Raw genomic sequence first — 22,060 nt, 5'->3', positions numbered from 1 at the left:
TTTTTGATTTTTCTTTTTCATATTTTTTGTTCTCCCTCACTCTCCTCTTTTGCAAGATTTCGTTTTTAAGCAGAGCTTTAGTGGAGCATGTCACTGTTACGAAAAGGGTAACGCAAAAGTACTGACCACAAATTATCTTCAGATGTCATGCTTCCCTCACATGTTGGGCTGTGTGGATGGCACCAATGTGGACACTAGATGCTCCGCACATGAAATTCCATCCATGTACACGAACAGACACAAGAAGTCCTACAGCATGCAAGCAATTGGTGATTCTGATCGCAAGTTGCTTGACGTCTTTCTTGGACATAAGGGGAAAACACATGACGCACAGGCGTTCAGGTGGTCCTTTGTCTTGGATGACTTGCCCCAAATCTTTGAGGGTGACAAGTATTACATACTAAGAGATGCAGCGTACCCCCTACAGGAGTACCTCCTAACTCCATCTAGGAACTACGGCAAACTCGCGTCCGACGAGGTGAACTACAACCTAAAGCTGAGCCAGGCGCTTGTTCGAATAGAAAATGCCTTTGGGCTACTAAAGGGACGCTTCAGGCAGGCCACACGGTTCATTCTTGCGTGTTGCGTCTTGCACAATTTGTGTATCGACGCAGGAGACACGGATATAGATGAAGACCAAGTAAGAAATGCAAGCAAGGGCCGTAAGCCAGGCCCAGGTGACGCTTCGGCTAAAGAAAATCACAAAAGGGAGAAGCTACTAAGGCAACTGGGTGAAGAAAAGAGAAAAAAAAATTGCACGCTACATCCGCACCTTTCACCTGTCAACTTTTCTGTGCACCACTACATTCCAGGAAAGTGTGCGGCACCTGCCAACCTTTTTGTGCACTCTTGTAAGGACATGACATAATAAAATTAGTATTTATGCATTTGAGCTGATGCTGTATTCTGCAGAGCAATAGCATATATAGTATAACAAAGTACAGCCTTAGAAACCAACCAGCAAAAGAACTTCATTAAATTTAATATTTACAAATACAAAAAGCGTAATGGAAGTCTCTGTCCATATAGAAGCACGTCTTGGCTCATAGTCGTAACATTTACATGTGTATCGTTAGACATCAAGATCTTTTTCAGGAGCCAGAAGACTGTGCAAAACATCCAACTTCTGTTTGTGGCGACGTTCCCGCTGCCCTTCTTTGTGCATGTGTATCTTCCCCATAATTTCACATACAATGTTCAGCTTCTGCTTCTTCGTGGGCGGTGTATCCTTGGCATTGTCTGGTTTAGTGCCATCCGAACTGCTTGAAATGGCCGAGGATTTCAACTCGACTCGACCAAAGTCCTCTAAGAAGTTCCGGTTTCACACTGTCATCGATAGACTTGATCTTCTGAAATTCCTCATCATGAGGAATAGAAACAGGATCTGCACCTGATGAGGCATTGTGTTCTCTCCGTTTCATTTGGCGTTTCTTTATAGTTTTAAAACGGTTTTGACACTGATCTGCCGTTTTCTGGGAGCCGAGGTCATGAGCCATATACGCCGAGATGGCTGCCCACATGGCTTTTTTGTTCTTAAAGGTTTTCATGGGCCCCACTCGGCTCAAATGGGCTTGAATATTTATCAAGAAGCAGCCTGGTTTCTCTTTCACTCCATTCACTTTGGGTTGGATGAGGGTCAGGCAGGATGCAGTCCTTTGCTTGGGAAGAACAGTTACCTGTTGTCTCTTCAGATTCTGGAAGCAACAAATAAGCTTAGATCGACGCACTGAATTATTTGGAACTAATAATAGTAGCTAAAACTCATTTAATAGAAAATCAGTTTAAAATTTATTGCAACAGAGAAGCAGTTTGCATTATTTTAGGTTACCTGTGGTGTATTTTAAAAATGAGTAGGGACTAGCTGTTTCAGCATGACTTGGCAAACGATAGGGTCCCAGTGAGCCCATCGGAGTGTTTGAGGGAAGCACCTGACAATGTACCGACAGTATGTTGACCGAGCTCTTGACATGCTTTGCTCTGTTGCTCCGACTGGCTCACAGGGGTAAAGCTTTCTCCCTTTGTCAGCTCATGCTGAAACAGAACATGGAACATCTTGGCAGATCCCAGCAAGAACTCTCAGCAACCCCACATTGCACTCCAAATTGTTGCGTTGTGCCAATGTACATATGTGTTTGTGTTGACCGACACACTTCATGCATCTCGAAGCAGCACAATCCCTTGTCTCTTATGAAGGACGGTCATCACTGTAACCATAGTCTGGAGCAGGGAGAGGACCTGGACAAGCCCTGACGGAAGGGACGGCGCTTCCTTGATGCCGATGAAGGATCGGCAGCTCCAAGGTGGAACCCACCGTAAAGAATAAGATGACTCGCTGGTGCTGAAGAACAATGGGTCTAAGTTGGTTGCCTTAGAATGTTTAATATGTACCAGTTCAATTGTGACGTCAAGCGGGAAATGAAACAAACACAAAACGTACACATACAAATGGCATAATTTAAGTAGTGTCATTTGTGAATACAAATATTATTTACAAATAGAGCATTGCCCCTCCCTTATACCGGCTAGAAGGGAGAATGTGGCAGGTTAAAATCTCGCTAAACACAAATTTTGAAAATCACTAAGTAATTAAGTAGGGGCACTGTTCCTTTAATCTCCAGCACAAAGTCATTGCTTCTAAAAAGGCAATTAAAATCCTCATCTCTGGCATTTCAGGTCACAATGTCACTTTTTCCCCTTTGATAAAAAAATAAAACTACCAGGTCACCATGCAGAGAAAGCTGAAACATAAAAAAATATACTTTGTAAATTCACAACCCAAGTTGTAGGTGTTTGTTATGGACATAACCCAGCCCAGGAGGCTCCTAACAAATTGAGCACTCAAGTGAGCTGCAGCAACTGCTGTACCTTTTTATGGCCTCCATAGTGAACTCGAGACAGGAATAATAAATAAAAACAGACAGAAAAACAAATTTGTGCTAAACAGAGCTTGTTGTCTCGGTTTTACTATGGATGTCGTTCACCAGCTTGCCTGCGTTTTTTCCTATTCTTCACGATCCTATGCAGTATGTACCATGTGCAGGTTATAATATGATACTAGTTGCACTGTCAGATCAATTCATCCTAGGACGCCTTCATGTGCGCTTTGCGAAGGGTGATGTCACTCTGTGTAGCACCTGATGCCAACAGCTGCACTCGTAAGGAAAGTACAAAGAAATAGATGGAAATAAAATGCTGCCTTAGCACAGTCAATACTAAAAGCTTATATCGGGAGACACTTTTTCACATGCTCCAGAAGAAAAATTAACATGCATCGCAATGAAAATGCAATGATGTCACTATACCCCGGGCAAAGCGCACACCCTGGTCCAACCTAACAAAAATGTGAGCTGATATCCATATAGAAAATGCACATGTCATGTCCTATTGGCGACGTGCGCAACCGAAAGCGTCACTGTGGTCGGCCATCCACAATTGGCCGAACGCTGACTATGACGTCGGAAAGGGGATTTATCATCAACGGAAATAAGAGGAATGAAAGAACTTTGATTTTGACGGTGTTGGCAGTGTTTCTTTGAGAGTGCAATGATTTCAAGCTTCCACCATGCTAATAACAAACACCATTGAACTTGTTGTTTGCAAAGTAATGACGTCACAAGGGGGTACCATAGGAGGGCGCCACCAAAACATCTTGCCGCTAATAACCTAGCTAGGAGTGGTTGAGTGGGCTAGTGCACATCAGCTCGGAACATGAGGGAAAGCTCGCGCTGCAGGACCCAGGATACTGGTTCAATCCCCACCCCTGCCTGTTTTGATCTGGATGAGCATCGTACCGGCGTGCGGTCATGTATCACTACTGCATGATGCCCGTTAAGCGAGTAATCGGTTTGTATAGAGCACACTTTGAATGGAAGATGTTGACAAGTGAGAGGAAAGAGTAAACCGTCATTAGTACGTGCTCAGGCTGGTGCGCTGGGAAAGCGGCCAGCTTGTGCTGGTGCAGCTCATTGGGGCTAGAGTGCCTTCATAATTGGGGCTGTAGTCCAAGCAAGCCGTAATTGTAAAATCTTAAAGGAATGCAATACCCTGGCTCTGCAAAGCAGAGCCTATGCAGTTACTCTACCGTTGCCCGATGCTGCTTTTGTTGTTCACCGGTTTCCCGCGCGCGCATTGGCTTCCGCCCTGTGACGTCACCCCTCTCGCCCGTGTCTTTCACTACTACTCTCTACGCAGCACGCTTCCCTTTCCACTGTTTTGTCCGCATGCGGACGGCGTGAGCTTCTCCCTGTCGTGCGGATACTGACGCCAATACTAACGCATAAGCACGACGCTTGCTTATGCACCGTTAGTCATGCCAAAAGATTTGTGAAATGTAACATCCGTGTTGTGTACAGAATACCGTTGACATGCGGTAGGGTGTACATAGGCCAGACAGGACGGTGCGTAAATGAGAGGATGCGCGAGCACATGTCATTGCGTTCAACAACAGGAAACGTGCCTCTTTATTGCAGAGATTGTCTATAGCAGCCCAACTTTCAAAATACGGTTAGGGCCCGTGAAAAGTTGCGAAGGAAGTGCTAAAGGCGCATGGGGAAAGGCTGCGTAAGCCAGCTGCCAAATTTTCTGCATCAAAAAGAGATTGATTTTATTGGCACGTGGTGGTGGGTGATATCGATGAGTAATTCATCGTTGTTTATTTTTATTATTTTTTTTTTTACTTTTTTTATCGGCGGTCGTTTGCTTTAGCTGTTTTTAAATAAATGTTGAGAGTAAGCGCTCGTCGATCTGTTCGCCTTCCTTAATTTTTTTTTGTCATGAAGCCACTCACACGCTTCGCCACTTTAGTTTATTTTTATTCTCGTTATTTATGGCATGATTTTAGTGTGGAGCTTTTTTGAAGTGTAATATGGATATTAAAATAACGCAATTTGAGCTTCACTACGCAACATTAAAGTCGCAGCAGCTGCAATATCGAAACCGCAACTTAATTTGTGGCAATGCTTGCATTTCTCAGTATAATAGTAAAGAATGGCCTGTATGTGCCAGACGTCTTTTTTATTATTATTTAGAATTTTAGATTATTGTCGTTGTAACGCTGTTGAAGCAACAAAACAGTATCGCATTAAAGTTAATGAAACTTGACACTTGAGACTGCTGGATTCAACAGAGCCGTTCGGAGCCGTTGAACTAGCAAAGTCAATTCGATAAGGCGGATGAGGCAGTTTTTTTTCTTTTTTTGTGTGTGTGTTTCCTTGCTGTGATTTCTTTGTGTACCACGTTATCACATCGAAGGAAACATTGGCCGAAATTTGAGCACCTGAAACGTTGCTTTCGTCTCTCAGACCAACTCGTTAACTCCGCCAGACTCGAATGAAGCCAGATCGTCAAGGCCAAGCCTTCCTGTTTTGTGCAATCTCGTTGGGTTTCTGCCACCAACTAGATTCTTGATATTGGATTTAAAACACTTCACACTTCTCTATCCTTAAATAGTAGCCTAATTAAAGCTGATGTTTACGATGTTTTTCATACATCAGCGCGCAACAGGCTTTTTTCAATCGAGCCCTAGCCCACCTTCAAGGGGTGGTACCGTGGTGTCCGAATTCTGTGCAACGAGTTGTTTCGTCGATTGACAGTCTACTCACCGGGGTGAGTGAACGCCCAATATCCTGTTCCGCATGCCGTATTCGTCTATTTGTGGCCAACTACGACCGGAGAATAATGCCGGCTGTCCTAAATGTGGCGAAGAAAACTTTGGACAGTTCCACTGGTACCACTCAAAAGACGACGAGGCTGCGTAATCGGCGCGCGCAAGAAGACGATTGCAAGCAAGGCCTCTGGGGAACGACCGTTCGATGGTTTGCACCAGTACACAAACGCATTCCGCGCTGCGTACTTGTGATAATTAAATAAATAAGTATTTGGCAGAAAAAAAAAAAAAAAGGTGAACATGATTGAATTGGTTCGGCGCGAAAACAAAAGACAGGCATGATTGGATTGCATTGAAAATAAACCGATTTCTGTGAATACCCTATTCTGATTACCTTTATTACTTTTATTTACCCGCAGTACTTTTGGGTGAGTGCATCATGAGATGTTTCATAGACGTTTCAAGAAGCGGTACTACAGGGTCTCACAAATAAAAATTTACACGGTCTTTTTTACCGCAAAAATAAACTAGGCATCGCCGAGCGCTCATTTTCCGACCAAAAGGTAGAGCTAGAGGTCACAACCAGATGCCAAAGTTTCAGCCCGATCCGATAACTTGGACCACGCGACACCCAGATGCTATGGAGAGGCCGACGCGGTTGGCACACCTCCGATTTCTAGCACACCCTAGCAAGAGCGTACGGCAAAGAATCCGACACATGGCCATACAACAGCATGCTTTTAACGCCATCTGTACTTCGACAAAGCAATTGAAATAAGTGCTGTCGTTGCTGGTGTGCAATTACCTCTCCTGCCTTCCGCCCTCCATCCTGCCATTCACGCTTCGCCCCTCTCTTTTGAGGCCCCACCCCCTCGTTCACTGGCAGATCAGCGGCAATATTTGCCGGTTTTGCTTTCACAACAAACTGTTATATTTATTTTTGAATGTCACGGTTTCTAGATGTAGTACATCGGGTGGAATCGGTCTATGCACTGGTGCAGATCATCAGACTGTCGTTCATGTAATGACTTGCTTGATATACAGTTCATGATTCTTGCGCGCACCAATTTCCCGTGACAGAAGTCTTCACGCCACCCCATTGTCTTTGTGGGGTACGGTTCGAAATTCCAACTTAATTATGCTGCATATAAAGAGCAGTTTGACATCTGCGCTATTAAAACATCTTCATGCAGTCATTAACTTGGATGACTGCATTAATATTAGCCTGACCAGCAGAGTTCCAACTGTCTGTGCCAAATACAAATTGAATGCCAGCATCAAGGCAGCGCCATATATACAGAGAGTTTGGCCATTCATTGGGAAGTATATGATTCAAATGAGGAGACGCCATTGGCCGAAAGCGTGCTGGGCGTGTTCCATGGCTTCTTCACAAATTTGAATGTGGCCAACCAGAAGCCGGAAATAATACCTTGGCGGTGGTTACGAGAAACAAACTTAAGTGCATCGGAGTCACTCTCAGTGACTGAAAATATGGTGCACGTGATGTTTCAATCACAGTCATCCAAAATCGTGGTAGAGCGTGACTTGCGGAACGATTGACATAATCCATATGCCAGGTGCCGAGGGCTGAGAATCTGTTGTCCAAGCGGTCACACTCTGTCCAAGCAAAACAGTTTGAGCGGCACATTCGTTTCTTACATCTTTCTGCATGATCATAATCGAAACATAGTGTGCACCCTGTTTTCAACCATGAATGATTACTACATTTAACTCTTACGCACTTATTAAAACCATATACCTATGATTAAAACTGTTTCTTACTACCACCGCTAGGGGATACTTTTGGGCTTCTGATTGGCCAAGAGAGCATATCAAGTCCTCTTTCTGAGTCTGGTGCACGCCATGGCTCTGTCCGCACCTCCCAAAATTGGGTTTTTCGTATATTTATACAGCCCAGAACTTGGTCAGCCTCAACGGGCAATGAGTCTCCCAGCTGTAGATGAGAATCTTAGCCAGTGCAGTACAACCGCTAGCCTGTGGGCTTGTACCCAAATTTTGTTGGAATCTTGGGAAATTGGGCAGCATCTATTGCGAAAGTGACTGTGATTCAACCAGCTATTGTAAGAGACTCCAAACAATTGTGTCAATGGGGCCTCGCCCGAGGTTTTTCATTTGGGAGCAATATGCACGGCACTAGAAAAATGGCACGGAAAAACAGTTTTTCGATAATCTGATTAATTGTCACCGCGACGAATTTCCTTATGACAAAATGCGCTATGTGACGAACTGCCCTGCTTCCGATTGACCCGCTACAAGTTGTCTTTCAACGAACGGCCCGTAGCCTGCCTCGGCTAATCTGCATTTTTGCATTACCATAAAAATAGATAATCTAAAAAAAATTGGAGGACGGACGCTTGTCCATCAGTTTTATATATAAATGTACTGTGTGCATTTTCTCAGATCTTGCAAATTTGGGAACATGCGTTTAGTGTGGAACAGGTGGATACGTGGTATTCTACAGTATTAGCCCCGAGAGCGAACACAAGCGTCGCTGCGGTCGCCGCGCCCTGATTGGGTGAGGTGTACCGTGACGTCAGGGGGAGGACTCCGCTCCGCGATCTTGCATCGGCTCGCTTCCCAGCACCGATTTCCTGGTTTGGCGTTGTGTGCCGCAAGCTCTTCGAGGAGCTGGACTTCGCTCACCCGGTGTACAAGACGTTGAGTTAGGCCGATATTTTATTTATTTATTCAGGTAGCTCCTGCTGTGCCGTTGAGGCATTATTGCAGGGGGCGAACAACATAGTAAAAAACATTTCTGCATTTGCGGCACAAACAGTTTCAACACTTAAATTGTTCCAATCCCTAATGGTCCTAACAAAGAAAGAATTTTTGCACAGTTCCGTCCTGGTGGAATATTCGCGTATTTTGTGGATATGATCTTTACGTTGGGAAATATAGTAAGGGGGTAGAAGGTAATGAAAACCATTAATACCAGTGTGTTTATTATAAATGCTATATAGAAATTTTAAGCGCAAATTTTTCCGCCTGAATGTCAGCAAATCCCAGCCTAATGTATTCTTCATGTTCGTGACGCTCGAAAAGCGGTCGTACAGCCCCAGGACGAAGCGTGCCGCACGATTTTGGATCCTCTCTAAAGCGTCTATGTGATTTTGCTGAGCAGGATCCCACACAGTGCAAGCATAATCTGTAAGAGGTCGAACGTAGGTAAGGTATGCAAGTTCTTTTATTTTTTGAGTAAACCTTTTTAGATTACGCTGGATAAAACCGAGTGCCCGTCCCGCCCTCATGACGACATCGTCAATTTGCGCATTCCACTTGCAGTCTGCTAATAAGGTCACCCCCAGGTACTTTACTTTACCGTCATTTTTTAGTGGTTCATTATTTAAATAATACTGAGTGTGAAGTTTATTTTTTTTGCGGGTGAAGGTGACATGTACACACTTGCTGACGTTTAACTGCAATTTTGATAGACTGCACCAGAGTTCAGTTTGATCCAAATCAGCCTGCAGTTGTCTGGAATCCTCACCTTTTTTTATACATCTGTATACAACACAATCGTCAGCAAACAATCTTAGCTGAGAGGTCATGCCAACGTGAATATCATTTATAAATATTGCTTCCGTACATTTTATAAGTTTGCTTGTCCCTTTTACTTTTAAAATTGGGTTAGAAATCCCGAAAGCAATCGGCGGAGGCAATTCCGCCGATGCACCTCCCCGTCCGTGCACACGACACAAGGCAATCTTGCGAGGGGTCGATGAAGCGGTGGTGCATATGTTTCAGACGCTGGAATTCTGTCCCTTGCATGTTCATGATTTAGGACTATATTGCATCCCGCTTTCAAGGCAGTTGAAGTGTCATTTATATCATGGGCCTTTGGGTGGTCGGCAATTTAGCTCGCAACCCCGACTCTGCGCTGCCACTCTGCATGCGCTGGTTCACAGATGTTTTAAAGGCCCTATGTCTGATTATCTTTGAAGTGCTCGTGGAACAGGGTTGTTTTATATAAATGTAGTTTCTTCGTGAATTAATTATATAGTTTATACACGTCTGCAGGCATATTTCTTAGAAGACGCACAATTACTAGAAATTAGTTTGTATGGTAGCAGCAAAAACGGCCGAATCGCCCCCAGTTGCCTGTATGATATGTATTGTACTGCCCAAAATATGCACAGCAATAGTGCCGTAATTTGGAATGTTTATACTTTTTTTGTGACATTCTTTATTCCAGTCTTGGGTATTCGGAAAATACACCGTTTAGTCTGAATTGTCATTTCCAATTAAAAGAGACACTGCTGCAGGTCCCCAAAAGCTTCCTCAGCCTCCAAACTCCCTACAGCTGGACTCTCTGACAACAGAGGAAAACAGGAGTAAAAGCAAGCATTCGAACGTTGGTTCTGTGGTAGATGCAGCAATAGTAGCAGAAAATGTGGAACCTGTGAAGGGCGACAGTCTGCGTGAGAAAGGCTTCTGGTATTTTAGCTTCAGGACAATTCGATTTAAGTAAAATATCATTTTTAGGGCTTAAGGGACTAATATTGAGCTAGACACCTTCGCTTATGTTTGTTATACATTACTTTAGGGTTGATGTAAACAAGTCCACAGATACCACACGTGTAGTCCTTTGAAATACTATCCCAATCCAGCAAAGGTCAAATGTGAGCAGTGTGTATAATAAATGTTCCTTCTTTGTTTACTTTGGCCCTGTACTTGGACTATCTTACTTGTGATTCTCTCCCTATGGTCCAGACTGTATTTAGCATGTTGCTCGAGCAGCATGCAGTTTTTCTGCTTCGGCGATCGTGTAAAAAAAGCAGAGATACAAAAAAAAAATAGTATACATAACCTGCCAAATCATTCAGACCATCAGCAGCATTTATTGTGCGAGATGTAAATCTATAGTGATGCTCCTGCAATTGTGGCCATACTTCTTTATTTTCATATACCAGCTGTGATTCATGAGTTGCCTGCCCTGTCAACCATGCTTAAAATGTTGCTTGAAGTTTCGCCTGTAGCTACAGGCCATACCTAAATAAGGGCTCATATAAAAATTTACACTTCCTACGAAAAACACACCAAAAAAATTAAATAGCAACGAGCGCGCCGACAGCTAGCGTCGTCACAGCCTCCGCAGGGCGAGCGGGCCGAGTCGGGGAAAAATTCTCTCCTCACCGTGACGTCACCTCGGTTCGCCGTAAGGGGGCGCCACGCAAACTTCTCAGGGCTAATATCAACACAATTGTAAAATCCGGACGGTTTTTCACCTTCGTCGTGCAATTCTTTGTTTTCTCTTTCGGCTCACGAAAAGCCTGTTTCGTTTTCCTGATCGACCTGTGTATATGTGCATTTTTAAAAGCTGGTGTTGCTGTGCAGAAAGTCATAGAGGAAAAAAAGTTTGAAAAACTGTAACGAAACACACACATGGGCTGCTTGCGCCGTGGGACCAAGACGAACAGCGGGCGTCGAAAGACGAAGGTTACGGCTTCCGAAAATTAATTAAGATAATGCATGTCAGCTATACCATGTAGCATCCATGCTTGGAATCACCTTCTTGAGTCCACAGTCACCAACACTTATTTCGCAATAATATTGCCATTTATTCCACCCACTGAGTTTTCTTCCTAGTCATTCGTTTTTGTGTACCTATGTCAGCGCTTGTATAAAACGTTTGGTGTATTTATTTTCCCAATATTGAGCGATGCCGGCGCGTTAGATTTGTGTATTGTTCGTGCGTTCTACAGTTTTGCATTTGTGTATTTGTTCATATTGAAAAACAGCACAAATAACACATGGACGAGGAGGAGAGAACACACAGGACGAGGCGCTGACTATCAACTATCTATTCAGAAGACATACAGAGAAATTCACGCGAGGACTGATTCTTCTTTTTTCCTCTTCCACCAGTCGCTGGCCGTTAAGCGTGCAACATTATAAATCATATCAAATTAAAACACACCAGCACATTAAAGCACACCAGCACAGGTATAAGTCATCGCGTCTTCTTCCTCCTTTCTTTCTTTGATCTTCAATCTCAATCTTCAATTCTCTGGTCAACCCATGTCTAATAAAACTATCTCACTGTCCACTAGGTTAATGGATGGTTGGCTCACGCACCTGGGTTTTCGTTTTGCTATATGGTAAGCTTCTACTAACTCCCTCGATAGCTGATCTTTGTGTTTAAACAGCACGTTTGTGTCACTAAATCTTGGCACCAGAGAATTGAAGATCGAAGGAAGAAGACGCGATGGACTTATAGACGCTTTGCAGCAGCTGTGCATGGACGCCGTCATAACTGACCTTCAGTTTTTGTTTCCTCTTATTTTGTTTATTTCACTTCATCATTACCATAGCAGGCCAGGTTATTGCCACATTAGCTTCATCTGTGTCCTTTTCTAAAGCGTCGGCCTTTGTAGAGGATTGTCAACTACTGTTTCAGTTGCTCGGCATCTCGGTAAAACAAGAGAAGGTCAGCAATGGCGGCTGTAATTTGGCGCGTGTGTAAAGCGTCTATACCTGTGCTGGTGTGCTTTAGTGTATAAAAATTCAAAAGCGCAAACACCAAGGAAAAGAAGAGGGGACAGGACAGAGCGTTGGTGTGTGTGCTTTTGAATTTTTATACAATGTGTAGCCAACTAGCCCAACAGTTAATTTTGATTCAAGTGCTTTAGTGTGCTGGTGTGTTTTAATTTGATATGATTTATAGTCATATCTAATATTGTTGCGCACTTAATGGCCAATGACTGGTGGAAGAGGAAAAAGAAGAAGCAGTCCTCACGTGAATTTCTCTGTATGTCTTCTGAATAGATAGTTGATAGTCAGCGCCTTGTCTTGTGTGTTCTCTCCTCCTTGTCCATGTGTTATTCGCGCTGTTTTTCAATATGGATTCATACCAACTAGCCCAACTTTCCATTCCAGTGTATTTGTTCTAAAACCCCTCGTAGGCAATGCTGTTAATAAGCCTGTAAGGTATTGCGAGTAAATAAATAAATAAATATAGTTTTAAATTCAAGGTCGCACTGCAATTAATTATACAAAAGACAGCGTGCAGGCACCGTTCGAACGCGAGTCATCCATGCCATCTATGCTTCGTATGGAGTCCCCCTCGAATCGGTTGCCGTGCCGTCACATGAGGCACGGATGTCGTGGTGAATTGCATTGCAATCTGTGTGCAGACTGTCTTTTACGTGATGTATAATCAATGTGGCCCCAGCTTAAGTTCCTGTGCAGGCTTTCGTGATTTTGAAAATGACCTAGGCTACCCATCATGAGGCTACCTGTTATAAGTATTGTAGTGTTCCAAGAGGCAGACAAGAAGGAAGACGACGATAGGCCAGGATATATCAAGACGAGGAGGATGAAGAGGTGGATAGAATAAAAACACCAGTTTTAATCTTGACGCGTTTACGAATCGTTACACTTGGCGCAGTCGACAGGATTACTTGAAAGATGTGGATTTACTTAATTCTGACGGTTGGAGAAGAAGGACAACCAATACTGGAGAGCTATCAGCTGGACGGTGAGGAAACAGTTCCAGTGGCCCGGGAAGCTAACAACATGGAACTTATCTCCTTCATCGCCGGGAAAGCGAAATTGTCGCTGAAAGAGCTTCCTCTAAAACGGACGGTGAAACTAAACATCAGAGTGCAGGAATTCCAGGAGTGGTTTCAGAAGCCGACCACTACTTCTGGTCAAGTGATTCCGGCTGGTGGAGACATAACATCGGTTGTTGCTCAGCTGCTACAGATGCAAGTATCTCAAATGGAACAGCAGAGGCAGTTCATGACCACCATGTTAGAAACTATGAGAGTGCAAGAACGTAGGCGTGAAGAGACCGTGAAGCCCGATATGTTCGACGGTGAATCTTCAGCTGCTTCTACGTGGCTGGACTTCTACGAATATGCCTGTGAGAAAAAGCGCTGGACAGAAAACAGCGAGCGGATCGAGAATTTAAGACTCTTTCTCGCAGGGAATGCGAAAAAATGGTACGAACTTCGTGTGGCTGAGTACACTAACGATTCGTGGGATATGTGGAAGGAGAGCTTCACGACATCTTTTAACAAAAATGCGGTTGAACGGTGGGATGAGGCAATATTTTACAAACATAGAGGAGGCAGCCTACTAGATTAATTTTATGAGAAGCGGAGACCTCTACAGCTCGCCGATTCTAATTTACCCGAAACATCGATCGTCCCACTCGTCATCCACGGGATGAGCAGAGATGCACAAAGACAAGTGCAAGCGCACTCTCCAAAGACCATCGAGGACCTCCTGTATTCACTGAAGGGTGTGTTCGTGGACCACTCTATTCCCTACGGACAACAACGACCACTAACGAACCCCAGAAGCGCGATCGTCGACACCCACAGCGGCCAAAAGCTTCCAGTAAACTAGGCAAGTAACAAGCCTTGGATGAACGCAAGACCCAATTCAGGCAGCCACGAAACACGTGCGAATGCACGCGCTTGCCACCACATGGTGGAAGGGCCTCAATGTGCGTGCTACGATACATGCCACTGCATCGTGAACAGCGGTGCTAACGACCAGCCGAAGAACTAATAAAAGAGGGAGCACAGTCCCTCCCGATGAAAAAAGAAAGCGACTGTCTACTTGGTTAAATACAACATCCTTTATGCCCCTGTTATCGTCAGTGGGAGACACGTGGATGCCTTAGTTGACACTGGAGCATCCATCAGTCTTGTCAACAAGAATATCGTGGACCCAGAAAACATACGAAGTGGGCAACCCATCGAGGCTCACAGCTATGATGACAATGTTAAACTGATGCAAAACTGGACGACGTTGGAAGTCGAGTTTAAGGGAAAGAAAATCCCGGTCGAGGCACTCGTCGCAGAAGACGTCGAGTTCGTGTTCATATTATCACGACTCGATATGAAGCGCTTCCAAATGAACATATCCTGGAGGGACAAAGTAACGCTGGACCACGATGCGGATAGCCCACCTGCTACTCCAGTTCAAATGCTCAGAACTGTGAAGAGGTCTGAGGACGTACCAACATCATTCCCAGAGTTGTTATGTGTAGAATCATATCCACCCGCAACCTCGGTTATTGAGGTTCCCTTCAAACTACGCGACACTTCTGTAGTGCGAAAAAAACCCTACAGCATGTCCCACGAAAAGAAATTATGGCTTAAGCGGGAGCTGCAGGGAATGCTAGATGCCGGGATCATCAGACCCTCGACGTCCACGTTCGCATCCCCAATCACCATAGTACCGAAGGAAGATGGCACGGTTAGTCTCTGCACTGATTATCGCCAAATCAATTCCCAGACCGATCTTTTCCCTTTCCCTATGCCACGCGTCGATGACATCATCAGCGAGACAGGAGGGTGCTCCTGGTTCTCCAGGATCGATCTATGCAAAGGGTATTGGCAGGTCCCTCTACAAGAAGACACCAAGCGCTTTACTGCCTTTGTAACACCATTCGACGTGTACGAATATAACCGACTACCATTTGGGTGGAAGAACTCTGGAGCTTGGTTTCAGAAGATGATAAATGAAATACTCAAGAACTTTTTGGGTAATTTCTGCAATGCTTATGTCGACGACATTATCATCTATTCCCGAACAAAAGAAGAACACATGGACCATTGGTCTCAGGTGCTCGAAGCACTGAGTACTGCCAGGTTGAAAATCAACACCAAGAAAAGTGAATTCTTCCAAAGAACAGTAGTTTTCCTGGGACGAGTTTTGGACGGAAAAACGAAAAGCACGAAAGTAGAATCAGTGCAAAGAATATCAAAGCTGACCAAGCCCTATGACCTACACTCATTACGTGTTTTTCTAGGCCTGGCCGGACATTTTCGGGCATTCATAAAAGATTATGCTACGAAAACAAAGTGCTTGACCGCTTTGACTCAGAAAGACACCCCGTTTGTCTGGACTGAAGAGTGCGAGAGTGTGTACGACTACCTTGTCAAGGTCATCTCTTCTGACCCGGTATTGGTACTGCCTGACTTTCAACTGCCATTCGAACTCTGCACTGACGCGTCAGGCTACGGCACAGGAGCTGTCCTCTATCAGAGACACGCAACAGAGCCTCCTAACCGGCAGTTGAAAGTCGTTGGCTACTACTCCTACACATTCTCGAAAAGCCAAGAAAACTATGCCACGACAGAAAAAGAAGCCCTAGCTGTGGTGATGGCTTTGAGGTATTTTCGAAGTTACCTGGAAGGTCGTCAGTTTAAACTTTTCACAGACAACCAAGCTCTTACTTACCTCTTGAGCTTAATCCCAACCGAAGGGACGAATGGCCAGATGGGTGACTGAAATACAACAGTTTTCATTTGAAGTTGCTCACCGACCCGGGGAGAAGCTTCCTGACGCTGACGCCCTCTCCAGACTTCTTATTCCAAGAAATACACTCAACGGGAGCATAAACCATGCCCGAATTTGGGAAGGTACCCTGCACATGGAATTACAAGATGGGAAATTCCATGTGCCAGCATGATTCCCAGGGTGTTACAACTCTATCACGACAGTCCTGAATCAGGAGGACATGACGGATTTTGGAGGACTTACTGGAAGCTGACAAGGAGATTCACATGGAAGAACATGAAACATAATATCGCCAACTATGTGCGTACGTGCCACGTGTGCCAAATTCATAAGGCCAAATACCGACCTCGGGGAGACAAAATGGTGACCCCTCAATACTCTTATGTTCCCTTCGAGACTATTCATCTCGATTTTGCAGAAATCAAAAAGAAGAGAGAAGGAGTGAAGAAAACGCAAGCTTTTCTAATTGCCATCGATGAATGCACGCACATCATAGCTGCAAGAGCTGGCAGAGAAGACACTAACTCTGTCATTTCATTGATGGAACGAGAGGGCTTCGAGAACACGAAAGTCATTTTTTCGGACAATGGACCGGCCTTCCGCAGCAAGAAGTTCCAAAGATGGGCACAGGAAAAAGGAATTACACTTCGATTTCCAGCTCCTTTTCACCCGGAAGACAACGCGTTAGCTGAACGGGCGATACGCGACATCAAACAATTCATAAAAATGTACCCTGAGCTCACAGGTGGATGGAAATGTGCACTTGAGGCAGCCATTGCACACCACAATCGTTCCCGCAGCGCGCGGAGAGAGCCCACGGCTACCTGCCGATCATCTCCTGGGCCTCACCGACAAAATCATGCTACAAGAACAGAAACGACCCCCACAGCAGCAGGAAAAATATTGATCGTCAATGAAAAGAAATTACGACACACGGCACCTAAGTGCAGTCCCAGAGATTCAACCCGGCGACATGATTTTAGTGCGAAAAGGCCTACAAGGATCCAAGGCTGCCTTTTCTGGTCCTTACATGGTTACCAAGACGTGCAGTCAACAAGGCATCCTCAAGACGCTGTACTACATGGGACCCAACAACACCTCCGAAATGGCATCTATTAAGAATATAATTCCATATCACCCCAGGCGGGTTGAGGACAAAAGCCCCAGCGTGTGTAGTGTTCCAAGAGGCAGACAAGAAGGAAGACGACGATAGGCCAGGATATATCAAGATGAGGAGGATGAAGAGGTGGATAGAAAAAAAACACCAGTTTTAATCTTTGACGCGTTTACGAATCGTTACAAGTATAAGGCTGTATCTTTACCTATTCATGTTTGAGATTGAAAATGGCAGTCTTTAAAAGAAGCAATAATTTTATTCCAAACGAAATATTTGCGGTAGTAGGAGGTCATTTCAGAATTTCTCATTCTCTTCTATCGATATCTTCATCTGATTATCAGATTTTAACATAATTTACACCCAATGTGAGGGCATTAAAGGGCAACTCCGCTCAATTTCGGAAAATTTAGGCTTCCATGTGATTCACATTCACAAAGCACTACTAAACAACTCTACGTCTTCGGATTCGCGAAATGTGAAATATTATTTGTGTAATCCTAATTTAAACATCGGCAGATACCGAAACCGAAACTTCAGTTGCGTCAGGCAACATTGGTCTCGGGTCGTCAGAGTCATGACCACGTCATGCGAACCACATGGTCTCGTGACGTTCGGGAAGGAGCGAGAAACAGAACACGCAACGCCAACAGGTCTTTTTTTTTTTTTTTTTTTTTTTTTTTTTTATTGGACGCGGGCAGGCCACTTTGCATGGCGTGGACGGTGATGGCCCGGGGGAGAGGGGGAAGGGGAGAAGACGAAAGAGGAGAAGGGGAGCGGAGAAGCAGACCGATAAGCGCACAGGGCAGCGCAAACTAGCGCATCCGTGTTAGGGTGATCACGTGAACGCCCGGTCAGCCAACACCGGGAGGAGAAACTCATGACGTCATCGTTCAATTTCGCTCTGAGAAGTAAAAACAAGCAAAACGTGAGAATGACGTAGTCATGCCTCTGACGTAGTGGTTCAACATTGGCCGCTCCAACTCCGTGGCATTGACTGCGCTGATGATTGCGCTTCGTGCCGCACGCTAGAGTTGGCAGATTTCGGCGACTTGGCTCGCTTGAAGGTTTGCTGGCCAGTTTATTAAATATATAAACGGAATTAGATTGTAATATTTTGCATGAGGTCTTCCTATATGATACTGAAGAGGGCTACATAGTTTTCTAAATATCAAAAATGAAGCGGAGTTGCCCTTTAATGGAAAAGTCGGTCAACAAAACAAAGAAAAAAGAGTGGTTCAGTCTAAAGAGAATACAATAAATATAAAATGAATGTTCCATGACCGACATATTGATCGCTTTCAATATTCAATATGTTCTTGGGTCCCTCTCCCCCTCCCCCATCATGGCTGTGGTCGTGCGGGAAGACCCTTTAACATTTCTGACGTCTGCGACCTTATGAGGGAGTAGAAACGCCTCGACCAATTCTGTGAAGATCGCGGCCTCACCCCGAAGACACCTGGAGTCACGGGCTGTATCAACTGTGAACCCGGTTTACGGCAAGTGTAGAGACCTGCGCTTCTTCAATGCCGCCCATCCCCACTTTATCGGAACAGTAACAAAGTACCAGTCAATGTCCAATAAAAGGAGCCTTTGCAACCAGCTGCAATGTGGCAAGTGTGACATGCAGGTCTCGGAGTGCAACCATGGGCCGAACGGCTCGTTCTTCACGAGCACAGAGATCCTGGGGAGGCCCAAGGGCGAGCTATCCCGGGCAGAGGTGATGTGGCTCCTTTTCACCAAGGCCAATGACCTCACGATACAGCAGAACAGGCAGTTTGTACGTGACGAGTTTGAAATGGGCTTCCATGTACAGTGACTGGTTCCGTTTCGTTCGTGAGGACATGACCGTGACAAGGGCAGTCACCATTGAGATGGCCAGACGGCGAGGAGCGCAGATCACGCTCCTCACCGTCTTGTCATCTCGTGGTCCATTGTGATAGATGTGTATGTTCTTCGCTACTTGGTGACAGTAAAACTTTGTCACGGCCCAGAAGTAAGACTGCCAGAGAAATTGAAGAGAATTTTTTATTTCCACCTTTGGTGCAGGCATGCATGCAAGCGCTCTGTCGGTAGCCCTGGCGGGTGTTGGGGTGGAACTTATTAGGAGGTCGGGCGGGTGTGTGTAGGTGTATGTTGGTATAAGGGGGGGTATGTTATCGGGTTGTTAGTTTTTGTGTCTATCCCGTCTATAGTATCGTGTTCACTTGCTGTATCGTGCAGAAGTGAAATTTTCAACTGTAGGAGCACTCTCTTGTGTGTACTTCTAGTTGTCTTCCATCTTTTGCACTGTTTTTTCCACTTCAATGATCTGTGCATGCTATTTTATATAAAAATTAATTTGATAAAAAGCTCAAATGCTTGTTCCTGTCAAAATCAAATGTTTTTGCAGGGCGTAGCACAAGGAGCAGGGAGCTTTCTTTTTTACTTTCGCCTAAAAGGTGCCTGTCGACACTTATTTTGTCTACTCATTGATGCATTCATGAAATGAAGACGAGCACATTGATATCTCGTGCAATAGTCTCACCACTCAATGTCGCTGTTGTCAAAAGGGTTCACTATCCTGGCACTTTGCTTTTATTAACTGAAGTGTACATTTGTGGGCGGCCCAGAATGGTGTTTCTTTAGTAAATCATGGTTCTATTTTGCCTCTGGCTTTAATAGGGCAGTATACTGTGATTGTTGAAGTTTTACAATTTGTATCTGCCAAATATAAATTAATAAGCACTTTTTTTTTTTTCTTTTTTCAGGAGCAAGGATTTGGACACTGAAATTTTCCCGGATTATGAGTGCACCCATCATGATTTTCTTGAGTGACAGCTAGTGGTTGCAGGAATGCCTGGGAAATACATTACTTTCACATGCTCTAGTTCCACTTTTATAGCTGCATGCTTCTCACTACGGGAGTGTAAAAATAATGATTGATCAACTTTTATTTTTCTGCTTGGTGGGCTCGAATTTCGACTATGGCGCCCATAATTTGATGGAGGCTTTTGTGGAGAAGTTCGATATTTTTAGAGATGCATTAAAAAATCCTCAGGTGCTCAAATGTAATCCCTAGTCCTCTATTGTAGTAAACAGATAGCCTTCATTGATTGCTCATGTAAACCCCAAAATTTATTTTATTACATCATTCCAGCTCTGGGAAGATTTGCCGAAGTGTCCTGTAATCAGTACCGTTTCGGTGTACAGTTTTTGATGTTGTATTGTCGGTGGTTGTTTTTTATTTGCTCTTTGTAACTGAGAAGTGCAACAGCCACCATACTCTGATGACTTTAGTACCATATTTTCTGGGCTATAGTCCACAGACTATAGCCCAGAAACATGTTGAAATGTTGAAATTTTGGGTTGTGCGGACAATCTAGACATGCAGATTATACAGAAATTTTGTTTTTCAAGATTGTTCGTTATGACGAGACGTGACGGATTTTGTAAATGAAAGAGTATGATATTGATGATTTATATACAGTCAAATCTCGTTAATTCAAACTTGAGGGGGACCGAAGATTTGTTTGAATAAAGCAGAGTTTGAATTACCGGGAGTTTTCTCCCAGAAAGACGCATAGGATGGGACCTGCATGTTTGTTCGAATTAAGAGAGTTTGAATTAATGAGAGTTGACTGTATAATACAAGCTTCTTTGTGTGCTAAAAAAAGCAGACACTCGTCAAGGTGCATGAGAAGATTTTCGTGTCAACTAAGCACCAGGGGCAGACTATGCACGGCGTGCATACCACACACCAAACAGGCATTTCTATTATAATAAAACACTTCTTTTGCAAAGCATTGTGGGATTTCACGTCATTTCTCTTTGGCAGAGCATCTGGCATTGCTTTTCTATGTCATTAGTGCTACTGTATTTCCTCTGTAGAACCTTGTTACAAGGTTGTTGTTTTTTTGTCTTTTTTTTTTGTCTTCTCATTTGACTGTCATTCTGCACAACTCCCATGTTCGGACTTCTCTAACAGCAATGCCCTAGTGTTCCTTTCTACCTCGACCTTGCCAATGTGCTTGCTTTACGACAAGTGTTGCCTGGTTATATTGAGCTCTCTTTCCTAGTAATCTCTTTCCCACTAATCTCTCTACATGAGGCTTGGGCACAGGCAACAAGGTTCTTGAGATATAGTGCCTGGCAGTGGAGGGATGCTCTGGGGTCTCTGTGTTGTCAGCTGCTGAGAAGTGACAACTTTGTTGTTTTTGTCCGTGGCTTATGCACACACATGACTGTGTCGTCCTCTTCTGCAGCTGTGCACACGATGCCTTTGGCTCCAAGGTACGACATCTTCGGCCCCGAGGACCCTGACAGTCTGCCGCTGGCATCGTGGCTGCACCGAAACAAGCATGGGGAGAACAGTGCCCCGGTTCAAAGAGGCAAGCCTGTTTGTCTTTAACCCCCTCAGGGGTCACTGCCATACATACATATCTTTGCGATTGCACGTTTGAAACATCCCGCCTAAACGCGAAACCGTGCGCACCCTGGAAGGTGCAGCTATCGGTTATGTCTTTGGAAACTATGCGGCGCGCAAGTTTGTCTGGTTCAGACGTCTTCACGTCTTCTTCACACTTCAGCTTCAGACGTCAAGATGTCAGAACAACGAGCTCTGGTTGAAGGTTGGGTAGACCTCAAGGCAGCTTGCTTTGAGGTCTACCCGCTATCCTTCAATCGAAGGCAATCAGTGCTCAGAGTTCTGGCGTCGCCACGACCCCTGCAAAAGAAACAGACGAGCTTGCACTCCGCATAGTTGTTGCTAGCGGAGACTCGGGGGCGCCGCGCCCCCAAGTCTTCGCTAGCAGACAAACCCCTCAAAACGCATTCATTGGCTTTGAATAATCTCTGCACGAAGGAGGCAACAAAAGGTCGTCATGACGGTTCTTGGTTCGCTTTGATTGTTAACAGCTACTTACCATTTCGTGAGTGAAGGATGCATTCCTTCCGTGAAAAATTATTTTCTTGACTTTTAAGGCAAAATTTTTTCTTTTTAGCTATGAAAACATTCTGATGACAAGTTTATGTAAGGCATGCAAACACAAATATATCTTTGCACCTTTTTTTTTAAATACTTA

The 22,060-nt window shown here is 44.5% G+C and overlaps 1 long non-coding RNA gene and 1 pseudogene across 1 annotated transcript; one reads left to right on the top strand and one right to left on the bottom strand.

Moving 5' to 3' along the window:
* Positions 1 to 960: 960 nt before the first annotated feature.
* Positions 961 to 5,738, bottom strand: LOC120850201. The gene is made up of 2 exons (XR_005718080.1): positions 5,601 to 5,738; positions 961 to 1,694 (listed from the first exon to the last, which is right to left on the bottom strand). It is a non-coding gene; the product is annotated as an uncharacterized LOC120850201 (long non-coding RNA).
* LOC8038426 overlaps positions 5,181 to 22,060 on the top strand; it is a 29,293-nt pseudogene continuing 12,413 nt past the window's right edge.

Source organism: Ixodes scapularis, unplaced genomic scaffold (assembly GCF_016920785.2).
Source record: "Ixodes scapularis isolate PalLabHiFi unplaced genomic scaffold, ASM1692078v2 PGA_scaffold4__175_contigs__length_147842914, whole genome shotgun sequence".
NCBI classification, from domain to species: Eukaryota; Metazoa; Arthropoda; class Arachnida; order Ixodida; family Ixodidae; genus Ixodes; species Ixodes scapularis.
This window is presented reverse-complemented; position numbering and strand designations above follow the sequence as displayed.